Genomic DNA, 13,967 nt, shown 5'->3' with positions numbered 1-13,967 from the left:
AGTGTGGAATTAATTTTCATTTAGAGAAGTGTGAGATTTTCTTTATTTCAAAGAAAAGTGTGAAATTTATATAAGAAAAAGTAGTTTTAAGCAAGAGAGTGTGATCATCATTGTAGAGTTAATCTTATTTTCTAGGAATAACTAATTTACTCATAGAAGACATGTGCATCTCAATAACTCATTTTAATTTAGAATAAAAGGTTTCTAGCACATACAATGCATTTACACTTCATCATCTTACTGGCCCTGGTCGATAATTTATGTAAACAATTTAAGGTCAATTAAATTGTCAAACATTTTGGCATCGTTGTTGGGGAAGTGTATATAGGAGTATTTTCTTTTTACTTAAAAAAACAAAAACAAAAATTATATGCATAGGGAAAGAGATTCTAGAGGTAGATTTGTGGGTAGAGGTAAGAGCTTAATTCCAACATCATCACTTACGCCACCACATCCTCATAGTGCCACACCACCCACTCAAACTCATATTCCGTAATTTGCAGGAAAACATAAACTTCCTAAGGTACTCAGGTCCGAAATCCAACCTAGAGATTCACCAACCTCATCAACTGAAACAATAATAGAAGAAGAGGATCCTACATCCATAACAAGAGTAATTTTCCTATCTTCAACCGGAGAGCAACTTCTAGGATAAGAACTAAAAATACCTATCTTCAAATGCAACATTGAAATGGTTCATGGGCTTAGGAGTAAATTCTATTAAAACATGGGAAGAAATGAAAACTACATTCTTAGACAAATATAAGGACTATTGTATGCCCCGTAATCTTAAGGATGAAGTATTTAAAATGATGCCAAAAGAAGATGAAAATCTTGAAGATTTCATTGAAAATTTTTCTTATAATGTTTTTTTTTTACAGAAACGGTTATGGGATTTCATTAAGTGTTTGGAAAAATGCCATAATTCCGGTTACAAAAGGTGAAACTGGTTTCTTGGCATCTCTCCAACCAGCGAGTCATGTCACACAGGCTTATAAATCGCCTCTTTTTACAATTTTTCACTTGCACTTTTGCTCCTGATTTCCCAAGCTTATGAATGCATACAAACTGATTTACCAAAAAATAGAAAACATAGTAAATTAGGGAATTGGATCCCAGGAGATTTCATTATCTCTGAGGATAGTTCTAGCACCTAGCTGGGCTGCCTTGTTTGCCTCTATGTCTGCTTCTTTGTTGTTGTTTCTCAGGATATGAAAGAATTCTAAATTTAGGAGCTTTGTCATGTCTTTTATTCATGTAATTTCCCTTGCATGTCGAATATATGCTAGTTTCGTGTTGTTCACCATTGCATTGATGATGACTTGGGAATCTCCGAAAACAATTGCTTCTTTGTGTCCCAGTTTTTTGAGCATTTTAATCCCTTGGAACAGAGCCATGGCTTCAGCTTGTATGCTTGAAGAGTGGCCCAGTCCCCATGCAAATCTATGAATAGATGCTCCTTCTGGGGTTATAATGAGTCCTCCTGCTTCAGCCATTCCTGGATTTCCCTTGGCTACCCCGTCAAAGAAGAGGGCGGGGATTGTTTGCTTGGAAAGCCAAGATTGGAATTCTTCTTCAGTTTTCCTTATTTGCCAATCTTTGAGACTTGTAGGGGAAGCTTTTTATTTTTGAAAATTGAGGTTAAGGGCTGCTCCAAACTCTATGTCCTGCTAATTTAGATTTGTGTCATCACATTTGTCTCTTAGCCATTCATTTAGTTTTCCTTTCACTGTATTTGCTACAAGCTTATAATGATGTTCCTTGCCTCTAAAAATCCTTCTGTTCCTCTCCAGCCAGATCTACCAGCTGATGAATTTTGGCAATGCATTCCATGCTGCTTTGACAGTCTTATTTTTTGGGATTGGGCCTGGGTACCTGGCCAGCCACCCAGCAAACAAATCCTGGACGGAGTGGGGGAGGATGGGCATATGATTCAATGATCCAAGAAGCTCGAGCCAGATCAGGCTGTTTAGTTGCACACCAGTGAAAGATGAAATGCAGTTTCCGAGCTTTCTTTACATAATGTGCATCTTGATGGTCCTAGGAAGTCCCTCTTCTGGAGTCTGTCATATGTTAGGATTTTTTGATGACATAGCAGCCAACAAAAATGATCTATTTTGGAATGGTAGGGGAGTTCCAAATACCTGTCCAGGGCGTCGGATTAGGAGGCACGTGAGGCTTCTCCATGAATTTGGAGTATCCTTGAGACACCATGTAACCAACTTGCTTTGGTACCCAGCCTCTTGTGTCTTTATTTTTTGCATGCAAAGGAGCCACACCATGCAACAGTTCCAACAAAGCATCGAATTCTGACAGCAGCACAGGAGGAATGCTGATCTGCTTCCAGCCAGACCAGCGGTCCCCACTCTAGTTTGAGATGTCCCAGAGCGTTAGGATATTAGCTGCGTCCATCCAAATTTTCAGCTCGTTCTCGAGGTTTGAATTCACAAGCAGAGGTCTGCTCATGATGCTGTCGTGCCATAGCCTGATTTGTCTACCGTTTCCTGGAATCCAGTATGATTTTTCTCTTATTCGTGGCCCCACTTTCATAATTAGAGCGCTGAGGGGGGTCCTGTTATATTCTTTTGGTTGCTCTAGACACCTCAATCTCTACCCTCTGAAGTATTTCCTCCACAACGCCAGTTGAACCCATCCTGGCTTTGGAGCAATGATCTTCCATGTCAATTTGGCTCCCATTGCTAGATTTTGCATACTTAGATTCTTGAAGTTTAGTCCTCCCTCCTGCAGTAACCTGGAGACTATTTCCCAATTAACCAGAGGGATTCTCTTTTCATTCCATTTGCCTCCTTTCCAGAGAAAATTTCTAATTAGCTCCTCCATCCTCTTAATGATTCCCACCGGTGCCAAAAGAACAGAGAATTGAAAAAGCGACAGACTGCTAAGCACTGGTTTGATGAGAACTGATTTTCCAGCAATGTTGAGCCAGAAGGATCCCCAGGTCTACATTTTTGCCTTGAATTTTTCTATCTGTGGGTGCCAATCCTTGCTCATAGCCCTCTTATGAAAGATGGGCAGCCCAAGGTACTTAAAGGAGGTCCAGGTTGTTGAAGCTACAAAGCCTAGACATATGGCTATGGAACTTGCAGCATCAACTGATATATTCCAACAGTAAACATGGCACTTACCCCTATTTAGTTTAATGCTCGATGCTTGACATCAATCCTCCATTACTTCTTTGAATTTGTTTGCAGACATTTGAGTTGCAGTCCCTAGTAACATGGTATCATCTACAAAGAGGGCGTGGTTAATGTTCTTAATCCCTCTTGCTATGCACAGGCCAATTAAATCTTGATCTTGCTGTTTCTTGTTTAGGTAGAAACTGAGGACAGAGGCTTGCAGCACAAAGAGAAGGGGTGAGAGGGGGCACCCCTGCCTCAGCCCTCTAGAAGCTTTGAAGAAGTCTACAGCTCTGCCATTTACTGAAGGTGCAATCCAAGGTTCCGAAATACAATCTTTGATCCACTTGATAAAATTTGGACCGAAGCCAAGTTTGTGCAATACAACAAACAAAAAACTATGTTTTACACGATCAAACGCATTTGCTAAGTCAAGTTTAATGACCATACCTTTTTCTTTTCGACGAAGACTGGAATGAATCGCCTCTTGGACCAGGATGAAATTGTCTACTAGTTACCTGCCATGTATAAATCCACCTTGATTTTCCGGGATGATTTTGGGGAGGATTTTCTTCAACCTGTTTGCTATTACCTTGGTAATCACTTTATATCCAATGTTGCATAAGGATATAGGGCAAAACCTATTAAATGTGTTTGCCGCTTTTTCTTTAGGTATGAGGGCAAGGAACGCTGAATTTGTGTAGCCTCCAATCTTCTGACACTCTTGGGACTTCTAGATCATTTTGAAGAGTTCCTTCTCAACTATCTGCCAACACGTCTGAAGAAACCTGGGCGTGAAACCATCCGGGCCCAGGGCTTTATCAGGTTCCATTGCAAAGAGGGCTTCCCTAACTTCGTCTTTGGTGATTTTTCCTTCAAGAGCCTGGTTCATTTTAGATGAGATGAGGTTAGGAACAACATCTAGCAGATTATCGTCTTGGCTAGTCTCCACGCCTTCACTGTACATATTCTCAAAGTGATCTGAAGCTGCCCTCTTAATGCTGCCAAAATATTTTAAAGTGCAGTTATCTTTTTTGATTTCTGATATAGAATTTCAACATTTCCTGGTTTGAGCCTGCTTGTGGAAAAAAGAAGAATTTTGATCCCCAGCTTTAAGCCATAGACTCCTTGATTTGAGCCTCCAAAATTCCTCTTCTGCCAGACAAGCCTTATGGAACTTTTTCTGTAGCTGAGATTCTTTGTCCAGCTCTTCTTTGGTAATTTTGGCAGCTTCTAGGTGGAGGTTCTGTTTTTCCAACTCACTTTGAATTTTTTTTCTATCCACAACGAGATTGGGCAAGGTCTTAACCCATCCTTTTAGCATCCTTTTAACTCTACGAAGTTTTTCCTCCCAAACAAAGAAGGGGGAACCCTTGACTGGCTCTTTCCAGCAATCTTTGACCCTTTGCATGAAATCTGTCTCTTTGGTCCATAGAGAGCTAAATCTTAAAGGGATAGGTCCCAGATCCTTAGAAGTCAACAACTCTAGGCTGATGGGTTTGTGATCTGAAACACTACTATGTAGAATACACATTCTTGTCTCTAACCCAAGAAGTAGGAAAGAACTTTGAACAAAAAATCTATCAAGTCTTGCTGCTATGTGGCCCGGTCCAATTCTTTTATTTGACCATGTGAACGTGCCTGTGATTGGTTTTATATCTAGCAGGTCCCAATCTTGCATGAGATCTTCCGCCCATTCTCTAGCCGGATCTCTGACTATACTCCCACCTCTTTTTTTTGATGAGAGAAGGGTGAGATTTAGATCTCTGGCTATGATTATGTTTTCCAGATTTTCTAGATCTGCCAGACTTTTGATGGAGTCCCAACAAATTTTTTTTCACCTGCACTGTTAGGAGCATAAACATTGAAAAGAAAAATAATCTCCTTTGATTCTAGATGCTGCATTTTTAAAAACTCCAATGGGTATTCAGGAACTCAGAGATTAATGAGAACTTATTTGTATTCCAGAGCGATCCAATTCCTCCCAATGCTCCATGGGCAGAGATTTCATGCACTCCACTTTTGTTCCAAAATTTTTTGCTTGCTTGGAGGAAAGCTGTGTCCTCCAATTTGGTCTCCTGGATGAGGAGGATATCCGGGGCTTCCAGTCTTATTAAGCTCTTCATTGCTTCTTCCTTAGCTTTGGTGCCCATTCCCCTACAATTCCAGGAGACTATCTTCATCATTTACTTTTGTTGTGGTGAGCTCCTTTAGAGCTCTGGGTTTGGATCCTCTTCATCTTCGGGGTTTTTGCTAGAAGTTTCTCTAGCGTTGGCTGGCTGCCCTGAAGCTTGTCTTTGTATGTTTCTTGGTCTCTTTTTTCCTTTGTTGACATTCGCCCTCTTGTGGATCTTCTAGGGGTAGACTGTGATTCCCCTATTTCCCCTTCTTCCTCTGAATCCTCAGACTCTTGGGTTTCCTCTTCTTCTTCTGACATCTTCTCTTTGGATCTCTCTGGTACACTTGTGGGTTTAGGTGGAGAGGTTTCCTTTGGACTTTCTGGTTCCTGTGTAATCATGATTTCAGATCCCAGGATCTCAAATTTGTTCCCTTGGCTTTCCTTGGCTGGGTTCTGGGCAGGCCCCGCTTGTGAAGCTCTAGCATTATTTGCGTTTTTCCGGTGTGAAGTTTTGGGCCGCTTTGCTTGATTCCAACCTTCTTCCTTCCCTTTTTCTTCTACCCCTTTGGATGGGCAGTCTCTGGCGAAATGTCCGTATACGTGGCACTTCTGAAATTTGAACGGCAGTTGTTCGTAGTCCAATTTATGCACATGCATCCATGGACCTACCCTTATTTTGATGGCTTCTGGTAGTCTGACTCCAGATCTACTGTCACACAGAATAAGTCGATCTTGCGGACAAGATAGACCTTCCTAGAATCTAAAGAAGACCTAATGACAAGCAAACCAACCAGACACTATCTTTCTCTAAATATGCTTTGATAAACAATAGCAAACAAGTGTTTTTAGGGCCTACCTTAGGTCCAACACAAGCTTGTGGATGCCCTCGCTCCTTTGATCCAAATGAGCTCCTTTTTGCAAATTTGCAAACACAAACAAGGAAAACAAATTAAATAGCACCTGAAAAGCCAATTGCATAAAACATATTTAACATGAAAGTCAAGGAGTCCAGTCTTATATTATTCAATTTTGGATATACTCAAATTATCAAATGAATTCTCATAATATATGAGCTAATAATAATGAATTATATTTATACATTTATTTAAATTAACAAATGAATTCCTTTATTTACCTGTTTTAGCTATTTCTAAGAATGTTAATAATTAAATTAGTGGTTTGACTAGGATCATTAGGTCAAAATTAGTCGTTGGCAATATAGCCGTTGGAGTCTCTGCACACTCTATTTAATCAAGCTAAGCTGGATTGGTTCTTCATCTTGTCCTGACGATGAACCACACTGGTTGGTTCGAAACGCGTCGACAAATGATTGGTTATGTGATTTTGCCGAAGATTACTAAACAATGTTATGGATCACAGTAGTCTAAATTCCTTAACATAAGATACTTGTTGAGAAAAATGAGTTTGATTGTATTAATTCAAAAGAATAAGAACTTTACAATCTTTGCCTTGACGCTGTACAAGCTCCTCCCAGGGTCCAGCAAGAAGTCTCCTCTACTTTGACAAGTTTCACTCACTCCTCAATGAAGCCAAAAAGATGTGTGATCTCTCCTCTTAAGCTCAACTAGGAAGTCTTGATTTCACCAACATTTACCCTAAAAAATGTTCAGCTTCTAACCCCTCCAGCAACCAGCCCAATGCCTGTATTTATAGTGCAATGGAGGGAGGTTACTAGGTCCTCCTTCAAAGGGATAAAGCCCTCCTTCAAAGGGATAAAGCCCTCCTTCAAAGGGATCGCTCCTCTCATCAAGGGATTAGCTCCTTCTCTTTTGGGATGCATGAACCACCTAAGAGCGAACAATCCACGTCAAAATTCCTTCTAGAAACCTCTAGAATTAACCCAAAGTGAGTTTTTAAAGATAAAACTTGCGCCTTTTGACTTTCACAGGGGTCCACACCTACACCGTTGGGGACAAAGCGAGCAGGTCCACAGTTTTTGTACACCGAAGGTGTGGGACCACAGGTGACCATGAGAGAAAGTGCGGAACCAGAGTTACATTGATTTTTAATGTCTTTCTCTCATTTCCAAAGCTTGATTTGAAGAGCTGAGGTCTGAGACTTGCTTAGGAGGACAATACAAGTGATGATAGACCCATACTGACTGCAAATAATCATGGTGACGATATTTTTGTGTAACAGATTGCCCCCTAAAGTGCGAAGTCTGTAGTAGATGAGGATTTCTTATCATTTAGGAAGAGTGAAGTACTTTATCATTTCGAGGATCATCTTGTGGAGAGCCCGGTTGGAACCTGTAAAAACATTCAATGCAAGATATATATATGTGATCATATCATCGCTGAGGTAGGCATTCCCATACTCAGATCAAAACTGACTAGAAAAACTAACTATTGCTCTGATACAGGAATGATCTTGTAAAACATCACAAGTATAGACTCATGTGGACACAGTATGGACGCAACCATCTGTTTATGAATAGTCCATTATATAATGAATACAAAATTCCTCACAGCCTGGATTGTGGAAACTAGATCCAGGGTCTTCATTTCTACTTCCCGAAATGGTACGATTCTATCCATGCGAATGAATGTGTTGATGTCGAACATGGTAGAAACCACTTGATTACCAGTCAATGATGTAAACTGTTAAAAAGTGTGAGAGAAACCACCAGTGATGTCAATGGCTCTCAAAGTACCCAGTACAATCCATGAGATGCGAATAAATGTGTTGATGTCGAACATGTCACGGAATCCTTTGATCGAAAGTCAATGATGTAAACTGTCATCAAAGGCGATAAACCTGCCATTGAGTCATGCAGATCTCAAGGTACTGACGATTTCTAGATCATCTTTCTAGATAATGAGCTGATGTCGATAGAAAGCGATCCGTCGTAGGCAAGCCCACGACACGAAATCATAGATCAAGTTGAAGAAATTTAGTTGCAAGGACTGACTCAGGGATGGTCAAGATGGATGACAGATATTTTGCAGATGAATGGCTTATTGGCAGTGACCTCTTGAACACATAACGACACGACAGATGGCTTGGTGACAATTGACCCAAAGTTAATACCCAGAAACCGACTGAAGATTTTCAATGTGGTTTGATCAACTGTTAGGCAAAGGATTTCCCAACCCAGGTGAATGAAAGTGTCGTGTTCAATAGTGGTTACAAAGTATGACAAACAGGCTCATTTTTCTCTCTTTTCCCCGACCATTTCTGGGAAGTACCTCTTTATTTTTTGACAAGCTTGAGGAGGATAACATTTGCTTGATTATAAGCTCATCCTTTGGATGAGTCCAACTTAGTTTAAATTCGAACCCTAAGAAGGAGTGGTTCGTTCCTGTTTGTAATTGAACAGGTCCTTTACTGTGAAATTTTAACGAGTCCAGTATAGGAGAAACTCGGCGTTTTTCAATTTTAGAGAGTCTGAAAAAACATAAGAAGACTCCAGGGTTGACCTTTTCGTAAATTTGTGTCTCCCAAGCCCGAAAAAGTATAAAATAATACTTGAGAGAACCGCTTGATCTTTTACGACCAAGGAGTACTTTTCATCATTAGTGCCCTTGACCCAAAAAAGTAAAAAAGCGATCAATGACACGTCGTTTTATAACCAATATCGAATTTGAAACGAAAAAAATCCGGCAATCTTTTCATGTTTTTACGGTCGGAAAAGAGCTTTAAGTGGACCGTCTTTTAATTCCATTTTAACGAGTTTAAAAGAAACAATCGACAATCTTTTCATGTTTTAGAAGTCAGAAAAGAGCTTAAAGGTGACTCTACATGTTTTTTCGTCGAAAATGATAGATTTCACCTGAATAATCCGTTATTCTGCACAAAAGCACAAATATTACTCATACTTGTTTGAAATGGATAAAAATGTCGCAAAATACCTTTTCAAAGTGAAACATAAACAAATTTGCAATTTATTTACTCAAAAAACTTATAAAAAGGGCCTTTGTCAATTCATTTTTACCGTTTGAGTTTTGGTGAGAAAATAGTGCTTTTGCTCAGAAAACTTCCCGTGAAGATTGCGGAAAATCCAACCGTCGGAATAGAACGACGTCTTCTCCAAGTAATCCACATCATCCCACTCTTCATTTTTAACTGTTTAATTTTTTGTTTTAGTCATTTATTTCATTTTTGGGAGGGTTTTTAGGCACAAAACCCGCGCGCTGGGGCCCGCAGGTTTACCATTGCAGGCCTGCGGACCCCGACTTTTTCTCCATTGGGAAAAATCTCGGGGTCCGCACCTTCCATGTAGACAAAGTGCGGTCCCACGCACTGTGTCTAACCTGGAGGGTGCGGTCCCCGCCGCAAGGGTTTTTAACCCAAAAATTCTCAAAAATGGACCATACAAAATAATTTATAGCAATTTAATTTGTCTTTATGCTTGATGCAGAGAGTACATCATGCTAGATTGGCGCGAACGAGAACATGAGGACGTGGATGCTGCCGCATGGAATCATCAGCTTTCACTTGATGCTTTGAGGGCATGCGGTTTGTACAAATACTGGGCCATTCCTGGCATGAGGGCTCAGGTGGATTTCTTACAGTGGTTGGTTGACAGATGGAGCATACAGGACTAGTGCTTCTTCATTGGTGGCCACCAGCTCGAAATCGAGCTTGCGGACATATATTTCTTGACTGGTTTGCCTAAGAGATGTGAAGACTTGACTCTGTTTGGGGCTAGGCCAGGTGGCCAGTCTGTCGATAGCCTAAGGCTAGAGTACTGCAACAGCCAGGCTAAAGACAAAGGGATAGACATAAAGACCATATCCCTTCCTGAGCTCATGGTGATTGTGTTCACTGTCACCAGACTTTGCGGAGCTGCCGCATTACATATCGCCACCGGATCCTAGATGCGTATGGTAGTTGATTGCTTTCGAGGCACCATCTTCAACTGGTGCGATGCCGTGTTGGCCAATCTGAAAGGCCAACTGACCAGGGCCAAAAACGGACAACTAAAGACCTTTGGTTATGGGGCTTTGGTTGTGAGTTTTGGCCTGGAGAGGGTTCCTATGCTGATCCCACAACACCTTACTGTTGGAGCTGGGCTTCCTCGAGAGCCCAAACTGATGCGATGGGTCGCAGTCATGGCCCGTCACTCGGACGAGAGGACAGAGGTTGCTCGATTCAAACCTGAGTATTTCCAATGGTTGGAAAACCAGATCTTTTCTATTCAGGACTTCCCTTACGCTGGGATAGATTTTCGTGGTGACCCAGACATGGTTCTTCCACCAGGAGAGCAGTGGGACGAGTCAGGTAAAATCCTTTTCAACATTTTTTCTATTTTAATTTTTTTGTTATTTTTTCATCGTCTCAAAACTGATAGTAAAAATTTCAAATGCAGATGTGGGTCCATAACGACCAACCGCTCTCCGACCTTACGAGAGGAGGCAACTAGTTGCACCCGCGCCAGCCCCATAGGACGAATCAATAGAGGTTTTGGCCGAGTTGGAGGGTCATCTCGAGCGCTTGACAGGAGATATTCCTGAGACCACTATAGATGACATTCCTCGTCGACTTCAGCGCTATGTGATTGGGGTCCCGGGACCTTTTAGGAGGTTCCTTTGCAAGGTGGCCCGTGCAGTGGTTTCTTATAGAGATCATCACCAGTGATAGGATGATCACCTATTGTGGGCACATGTGACATTTTTGTTTTTTGTACTTATCATTTTTGCCAATCATAAGGTGTTTTTCAACCTATGATCGAGGACGATGTATTTTTTGACACACTCCTATATATATATATATATATCACTATTACCGGCTTATCTTGTAAATCATGTTATGGAATGGTTTTAAATTTACATGTATGATTATTGCAAATGTCTATTTAACATTCGAGAAGCAATTGCATCTGCTAATGTATTTAAAGACCTTGGAATATGCTAATATTCAATATAATAAAATTCACGTTCCAAGAGACGCACTCTCAAAAATAATCTTAATAACACTGGATTTCTAATGGCATACACTCTATTAAGCTGTAATACAACGAGTTCAGAATCTAACCTCACTATCAAACTCTGAATCCCAAATGAAATAGATTCAGATAATAACTCAATCACTGCACTATACTCGGCAATGTTATTCGTTGTTTGACTGAGGCTTACCCCATGCATAGATACTAACTCGTCAGAGGGCAAATAGATAACCCAAGCTGTGGAAGAGATGTTCCGTGTATTACGACAAGCACCATCAGCGAAACCAATGTATGTTTGGAGAGGCATCGACATCTGCAATATCAAGAGTAAAACCAAGATAAGCAGGAATAATGATGAAAAAACACTCTCTAAGCTAAGCACACTGTTTAAACTAAAACACACCAGCTAGAAAGAAAAACTATCCTAACTAAAAATCTCCATACCCATTCTTTTAAGCATAATACCTCTTCAAGTAAAGGCCATTTCTGGGTTTACCCAAAGAGTCCCCGTCGAAGTCTACCAATTCATAGGCCCCTTTGGCTAGATTTCGCTTAACAACATAGGGACCATGCCACATAGGAACGAATTTTCCAGCGCCTCATTTATCATTAGCTTTATCATAAACTAAGACTAGATCTCCTTCCAAAAAATTTCGAGGGGTCACATTTCGATCATACTGAGCTTTCATTCGTTTTGCGTGAGTCTCGATTGCCAATGCAGCAGCACGTCGATTATCATCTAATTGAACCAAGTATAACAAACACTTTTCCTCTTCGGAAGTGGCTGGAAGTAACTCGATGGCCATTTGCAGTGACGGGATTTTTCATTCAATGTGTAACATAGCTTCCAAACCATAGACTAGTTGGAAAGGAGTGAACCCTGTTGATGTTTTTACTGAAGTTCGATATGCCCAAAGCGCTGAAAATAGCATGTTGTGCCACTTCGACTGATGAATCCCAATGATCCATCGGATCATGATGACTAAAACTTTGTTGATGGATTCAACCAGAACATTCGCTTTTGGATAATAAGGGGTTGAACTATTGTGATGTAAACCAAGCTGGCCTGTAAGTTCGGTCATCATAACATTTCGAAAATGACGCCCATGATCAGTGATTATCGCTTGTGGGACACGAAACTTAGCAATTATATGATTGAACACAAAAATTGCAGTTGTCTTGCCATCTGCCTCAAATGTAGGCATCGCCTCGGCCCACTTAGTAAAATAATCTACCGCAAGGATGATATACGCATGCCCCCCGTCCGAGTGAGGGTTACATGTAATAAAATCGATACCCCATTTGGTAAAAGGACCAACAACAATTATAGGGTGGAGAGGAGTAGGTGGAGCGCGCATCTTACGATCAAAAATTTGGCAGTTGTGGCATTTTCGGACCGCCGTAATACAATCTTTAAATAAAGACGGCCAGAAGTAGCCAGCGTGCAATATCTTTTGGGCTGTGGCATACCCAGACATATGACCGCCACATGCTCCAGAGTGACAGTCATTTAGAATCCTTTCAGCTTCCTCGTGAGTTAAGCAACGTCAAAAAATAGAGTCCGCCCCACGGCGATAGAGAGTATCTCCAATAATCCTGAATTGTTGGGATTGGAATCGAATTTTCCGAAGTTCTAACCTTGAAATTTCTGGCCGAAAGGATTGGGTCTGGAGATAAACGATGATATCCCCATACCACAGATCTAAAGTGCTGATTAGAAACAAGGATTCGTCCGCAATGGGCTCCTCCGCCATAGTTTCCGTGTCAACACACGGGAAATCACAATTAACTCCGCAAAAACTAAAGATTTCTTAGACTTAGATTTCTCAAATTCCAAGTCGAACTCCTGCAGGATAACGATCCATTTTGAGTACTTGCCCCCTAGCAATTTCTTGGTCAAAATGTAGATCATAGGGTTGCAATCCAAAATTACTGCAGTTTTGCATAGTAGAATGTAGTGACGAAAACGTTGGACAACTTGAACAGCAGCCAATGCCAATTTCTCCACATGTGAGTATTTTAGCTCAGTTGGATTTAAAGTTCGACTAAGGTAATATATCACATGTTCCGTTCCGAATTCATCTTCCTGAACTAAGACCATTCCAATGGTGGAATGAGAGGTGGCGAGATACAAGAAGTAATCCTGGTTGTAGTTGGGAGGATGCAACAACGGTGCATGGGTCAACGCGTGTTTGAGTGCATCAAAAGATTTCTGAGCTATCTCATCCCAATAGAATGGAGTATTTTGCTTCAACAACCGGGTAAAACCCTTTGTAACCTCGGCGTAGTTAGGAATGAATCGTCGTAAAAAGTTTGCTTTCCCCAGCAAACTTTGGAGTTGGCGAAGACTCGAAGGAGGAGGAAATTTGATGATAGCTTCGACCTTTGAGGGATCAACACGAATGCTGGCTTTCGAAACTACAAACCCCAGCAATTGACCCGTTTCTATACAGAAGACACATTTGTGTGGGTTCAACCGAATCCGATAATGCCTACACCTCATAAAGATTGCTCGTAGATGGACGAGGTGATGAGCTCGATGTAATGAATGAGCAGACAAGTCATCGAGATAGGGTTGCACAATGTGCTTAATGTCATGAAATGCATAAGACATCACCCTTTGAAAAGTTTCTCCGGCATTCTTGAGCCCAAAAGGTAACTTGCAATAAGCAAATGTCCCCCATGGACAAATGAAAGCCGTTTTTGGTTGATCGGCAGGCAGAATATTGATTTGATTGTATCCAGAAAAACCGTCCATGAAGGAGAATATTTCACTGCCGGCACAATCATCAATGATTTGATT

Source organism: Pinus tabuliformis, chromosome 3_2, assembly GCF_031772625.1.
Source record: "Pinus tabuliformis cultivar Carrire ecotype Pingquan chromosome 3_2, CPIR1, whole genome shotgun sequence".
Classification (NCBI taxonomy): domain Eukaryota; kingdom Viridiplantae; phylum Streptophyta; class Pinopsida; order Pinales; family Pinaceae; genus Pinus; species Pinus tabuliformis.
The sequence above is the reverse complement of the archived record's forward strand: the minus strand, read 5'-3'. Positions refer to the sequence as shown.